This window comes from Pteropus alecto, unplaced genomic scaffold (assembly GCF_000325575.1).
Source record: "Pteropus alecto unplaced genomic scaffold, ASM32557v1 scaffold22, whole genome shotgun sequence".
Taxonomy (NCBI): Eukaryota; Metazoa; Chordata; class Mammalia; order Chiroptera; family Pteropodidae; genus Pteropus; species Pteropus alecto.
The window spans coordinates 15,370,265-15,376,745 of NW_006434839.1; the positions used below are offsets into that span (position 1 = coordinate 15,370,265).

Here is a 6,481-nt window from a genome sequence, read left to right on the forward strand (position 1 = left end):
CATAAATGCATATAAAAAAGCCTGAAAGGATATACATAAAATATTATCAATTGCTATTTCAGAAAAGTTTTATAGATGGTTTTTATTTTTTAATGCTTTCTTTGTTTCTCCAATTATCATAAAAAGTGTTTTTAACAATAAAAGTTGAACAGAATGTTTACAATATCCATTATATCAATGTACTTTTTTTATAGCATAGTTATCGAATTCTCTACAACTTTCTATAAAATAAATAAATAAAGGAAGTAGTTACATTCATAGCCATATTACTGATGTTGCATGCATTATATGTATTACGTATTTTACTACTTAAGGTAAAAAATGAAAACTGGATCCATTTTTATTTAGGTAGCAGTTCCTCCTCTGGCAGGCAACATATGCTGTAGTGAAATGAGCTGGGATAGGTCATTTCTCTCGATTTTCTAGGTTCCACAAGAGTAAAAGCACAATGTGTATCTTAACGCTCTGTCTCCCAACAGAGATTCTGATAAGTCTGTCTCAGCTGGAAGTAGCTCTTTGCACATGTCTCAGGATTGTAATGAAAATAATCTCTCCCCTGGAAAATAAAAAGCATCTAATGCAGAGGTCGTAAGTACAAAAGGGAAAAAAAGTGTCATTAACCATCTTGATTCCAACCAGTTGAACCCTCTTACCCTCATAACTTCTTTTCTTTCTTCTTTCAGCCTAATGCTAGCTGGTTCAAAGATTTGGGGCAATAACACCATTAGAAGTACTTTAGGAATATGTAATTTACATGCATCAAGGATTTTAATGCCATTGAGCTCTATAAAATATCCTGTGAGAATCCAAATTCTCGAATACATTAAAAGAGCGATATTTTGGCTTCTCTTTTTGAATTTAGTTTTAACTATAGAATCTTTCTTCTCTGTCTCTTGAAGATTGTCCTGGACCTGTGCCTCAGGGAGCTGTTCCTACGCATCACCATCTCAGCTGTTTTCACCTACCCTAGGGCTCTCATGAGATTCCTCAAAAAAGAATCTCAACTTATGGTACATATATACAATGAAATATTATTCAGCCATAAAAGATGAACTCTTACCATTTGCAATAATCTAGATAGACTTAGAGGGTATTAGGCTGAATGAAATAAGACAAAGAAAGACAGATACCATATGATTTCACTTATATGGGGAATCTAAGGAGCAAAAGGAATGGACAAACTAAACAAAAACAGACTCACAGATACAGAGAACAAACTGGTGATTGCCAGAGGGGAAGGAAGTTGGGAGTCTGGGTAAAAAAGGTAAAGGGATGAAGTACAAATTGGCAGTTATAAAACAGTCAGGGGGATATAGAGTATAGCATAGGAAATATAGCCAAGAATATTATAATAACTACGTATAGTGCCAGGCAGGTATTAGACTAATCAGGGGAATTACTTCATAAATTATATAAATGTCTAACCATGGTACTGTATACCAGAAACTAACATAAAATGAAAAAAAATTTTAATCTCAGAATCACAAAATTTTAGAAGGGACCTTAAAATGCTTTGTTCCAACTGCCTCATTTTATTATAGATAAGGAAACGGTAGCCCACAGAAGTTAAGTGATCAGCTCAGGATTACAAAGATAATTAGCTGCAGAGGAAGGTGGAGATTTAGGTCTCCTGATTCCAAATTTGGTACTCCTTTCATTATACTACGCACTGTTTCAAATGAATCAGTAAATTTTTTGTAAGGCAAAGACTTTTCAAACAATATGACAGTATCAGAGCAAACTTTCCTCTCAAGAAAGCCAAAGCCGTCTTACCAAGACTCCAGGGTTCTCCTTGAAACTGAAAGTCTGTGACATTAATAGCAACTATTTGTTAAAGGGCTACTGATGGCCAAGTTATTACACACACATCAACCTTCAAGCAGCCTTGAAAGTAGCTATCAAAATTCCCATTTTGATGATGAGGAGACTGAAATAATGAGAGACTTAAGCAAGTTGCTTAAGTTTCTAGAGCTGAAAATAGCAGAGCCAGATTCAAACCCAAGTATTAAATCCTTTTTGCAAGATGCTAGATCACTTCTCTTTCCATGATACCAGGTCTTAACTCCAGGGAAAAAGTGATTTATCTATGCTGCTTTTAAAAAGTCAGAAAAAAAGTTTATGATTTGCAATAAAACATAGCTATAGTACACTGTTCTTGTTTTTATTCATTCATTTATTCATTCATTCATTCAGTAGGTTAGCATTGGAAACACGGGTATTAATGCAACACTTCAGAAAGAAGTCTAAAGTAAACTTACCAAGATATTCAGCAGAGCAATCAGATACTCACAGACTGACCACTTACTTAATGTATGAAATGCACCTACTTACTATGTTGTTCTGGGCTGTACACTTAAGAAGAAGAATTTAGAAAGGAACCTGAAGATAGCAAATGAGTAAATGATCTAAAAGCAAAGAACTACACAAAGAAGGGAATTATTTTAGCAATTCAAGAGAAAACAACATAATAGTTTTCCAATGTATGAAAGACAGTTATCCTGACAATGGTGAGAGACCATTCTCTAGTTCCAAATAAAATGAGACAAAAAGAAATATAACCAAGCATGGAGGGTTTGGCTAAATGTATTCAATAGTCAGCTGGTCATGAGAGATTTGAAAATTTGGCTTAATTTATGGGGGAAAAAAGATCATGGTATTTCAAGAGCAATGGAATCTCTAATCATATAAGACTTTATAAATTAGTGATTTACGCATGATGAAGCTATGGTTTTCTTTAAGTAAAGTACATGTGGGGAGAAGAATGGGACGAATTGAATTTAAAATCTCTAACATCTCTACAGTTCTCTAAACTGATGTATTTTAATATTATCATACAGAATGTCTAATTTTACCACTTCCCACCTAAAATTATCATATTTATTATTGCAAATGGGCTAGCCAACATTTCCATGACTATGAATATCTTGGTGTCCATAGTGCCAGCCCTCTTCTGCCTCTCATCTGTATATGGTTTGGAGCAGGTAGTATGTGAAGAGCCCCTTTCCCTAATCTTCCCTTAGGCAGGAACTTTAAAGCTTTTTAAGTATAAAGGCCATCTGGATATTCACTAGTGCTGACTCACAATCATGGGGCCCAGATAGGACTGTGGAGAGGAAGTGGGGAAGAAAAAAGAGAAATCAGTTATAAATTTTCAAGGGAATTTCTGGGATGACATTTGAGTAGGCCTTATATCTTGTAAACTCTTGTGTAAGTCAACTGCTGTGCTGATTAGTACCTATTCATAGTGTTGTGAGAATAAATTATATATACATACCTTGCAATATTGTCTGGCATAGAGTAAGCCAAATATTAATTTACTTAATATATGAAAGGCACCTACTATCTTCAGGTTCCTTTCTAAATTCTTCTTCTTCTTCAGGTTCCTTTCTAAATTCTTCTTCTTCTTAAGTGTACAGCCCAGAACAACATAGTAAGTAGGTGCATTTCATACATTAAGTAAGTGATCAAAGTCTGTGAGTATCTGATTGCTCTGTTATAATTATGACAGTCATAATACTTGTCTTAGGTTGAATTTCTTAGAAGTGGACCCTGAGATAAGGATTCCTGAGCAAATAGTTCAGTAAGGATGTTCTCTCAGGAGAAACCAGTTAAGGAGAGAGGGTAGCAAGGCAGGATAGTCAAGGAAGGTAAGCTCTAGTGGACTTCAGGCAAAGTCCCAGTTCCAGCCTGATTCTGTGAGGAGCTCTGGAACATAAATTATACCTCAGCGTTTGTCCTGCCTTGTGACCAAGGAGTGGGGCTTTCAGGCTCCCACACCTTAGTCATCAGCTACTGGCTGCCCTGGACACTTCTTGCTGTCTGCATACTAGTAAAGCAGCTCCAATAGCTCAAAGCCAATCTCTGAAGGTCATAGGGTCAAGCAGTTAGAAGTACAGCACGAAGTAGCTAGGGATAGACACACAGAACAGTGGGACCTGGTGTTCACTCCAGTACACCAGTGATATTTTGCAGTGTTACCAGTTTTCAGTGATCCATCTTTACTATTTGACCTATAATCAATCAGTTAGATAGTGGTCATGCAATAAATGTGTGCTTGCTCAGGCATCACTTTCTTCCCTAGCTCTGTTCCCTAACGCTGGAAAACTGACTTGACTTTTTCCACCAAAAGCATTACTGTTATCACAATACACACAGTTTTAAATAACAGTTGCTACTTCTACAATTCAAAAGCGAAAAAACTCAATTTGACTAAAAAAGTGGGCAAAAGACGTGAACAAACATTTCTCCACAGAGGACATACAGATGGCCAACAGGTGTATGAAAAGATGCTCAACATCATTAATCATCAAGGAAATGAAAATCAAAACCACAATAAGATATCACTTCAAGCTAGTAAGGATGGTTATTATAAAAAAAAAAAAAAAAAAAAAGACAGCAAGTGCTGATGAGGATGAGGAGAAAAGGGAATCCTTGTACATTTCTGGTAGGAATGTTAATTGGTACAGCCATCATGGGAAACAGTATGGAGGTTCCTCAAAAAATTAAAAAAGGAACTTGCATATGATCCAGCAATCCCACTCCTGGGTATATATCCAAGAGAGCTGAAGTTAGAATCTGGAAGATATATCTGCACTCATGTTTTTATTGTAGCATTATTCACAGTAGCCAAGACAAGGAAGCAAACTAAATGTCTACCAAGAAATGAATGAATAAAGAAAACATGGCATATACATACAATGAAACATTATTCAGCCATTAAAAAGAAAGAAATCCTGCCACATGTGTGAACCTAGAGGGCATTTTGCTAAGTGAAATAAGCCAGACAGAGGAAGACAAATACTGCATGACTCCACTTATATGAAGATCTAAAATGGCCAAACTCACTGAAGCAGAAAGTAGAATGTGGGTACCAGGGACTGGGTAGAGGAGAAAATGGGGAGATGTTAGTCAAAGGGTACAGAGTTTTAGTTATGTAAGATGAATAAGTCCTAGAAATCTGTTGTAGAACATAGAAACTATAGTAAACAGTATTTTATTGTATGCTTAGAACTTTACTAAAAAGGTAGATCTTACGTTAAGTGTTCTTATCACTAAAAATGATGATGATGAGGAGGAGGAGGATGAAGAAGATGATGATGATGATGATACAGAGTGTGGGAGGAAATATTTGGAGGCAATGGAGATATTCATAGCATGGACTGTATTGATGGTTCTAAAGATAGATACTTCAAACTCATCAAATTGTGTACATTGTATATGTACCTTATGTCAATCATACTTCAATAAAGTAGCTTATTCCTTTGGATAACCTCAGTTGTTGGAATCAGGGTAAGAAAAGAATTAGTGAAGGAAAGGAAAGGCAACTAATTGAGATACAGCTGTGATACTGAGCAGTGACAAATCTACCTGGATAATGCCGTGTACTTGGGCCTTCAGAGAGATACAGAAGGGGAATAGAGAAGGGAGCCCGGAGCCCTGAGGAACATTCTTAGCTCCTCTCTGCTCTATTTTACTGTCCTTTCTTTTTTTTTTTTTTTCTTTTTCTTTTTAATTATTTTATTTTATTTTTTTTAGGCGAGGCAACCCTTGGTTGATCTCACAGATTGCAAGGACCTTGTCAGCTTACAATCCCTTACTTTTATTTTTTATTTTTTACATCTACAGCACCTGGTCTTCCTAGGTGGTCTCCCATCCAAGTACTAACCAGGCCCGACCCTGCTTAGCTTCTGAGATCAGACGAGATTGGGCTTGTTCAGAGTGGCATGGCCATAGACTTAATGTCTTTTCTGGCACAAGAGTTTCCACAAAGAAAGGAGTTGGAGCCCAAGGGTTCAAGATATTGAAGATGAAGAAAAGTACAAATTAGAAGTGGAATAAGTGCACAACCACAGACCCACCTATTGCTAATTCTTTCTTACACACAAAAGAAGAGAATTGATTCATTAAACTATTTATAATAAAGCTAATTTTTCAGATTCTAGATTCTCTATACCTTCAAACTCTCAATCTACCACCCACATATTTCACTGGTTTTCTAAATGAAGTTGTTTCCTATGAATAATTATATGCTAAAAAATGTTCGACTTTTCAAAATCAATTATTAAGTTAACTATCCCCAGAGCACCTAAATAATTGCTTATCTAATAAAAAAAATATTTTTATGCTCTCCAATAACTCAAAATTGGCCACACTGAAATTTTATCAAACTTTTCAAAAAAGAGAACAAATCAGTTCTGGATTGAAAATAAGAATTAAAATCTTAGAGATTTGGGGGACAAAAAACAAAAGTTCTTTCTCAACCAGAGCATTCCTGTGGAGACGTGATAATAAAATGTTCACAGTCACGAAGACAATAGGTCTACTTGATGCAATCTGAACAATAGAAAAGAAAACTATATTTTTGGAAGCATATTTGTTTGTCCAGACATTTAAGTCTTTCTTTAGACAAACACATGTCACTTTTTATTGATTATTAAATATTGAAGTGATTGGATTCAATCTTTTAGTTTGATCTTGTTTT

General features: G+C 35.6%; 1 pseudogene; it reads right to left on the reverse strand.

Annotated features, from left to right (window-relative positions):
• Positions 1-5,616: 5,616 nt before the first annotated feature.
• Positions 5,617-5,735, reverse strand: LOC112478705 (annotated as a pseudogene).
• Positions 5,736-6,481: the final 746 nt, after the last annotated feature.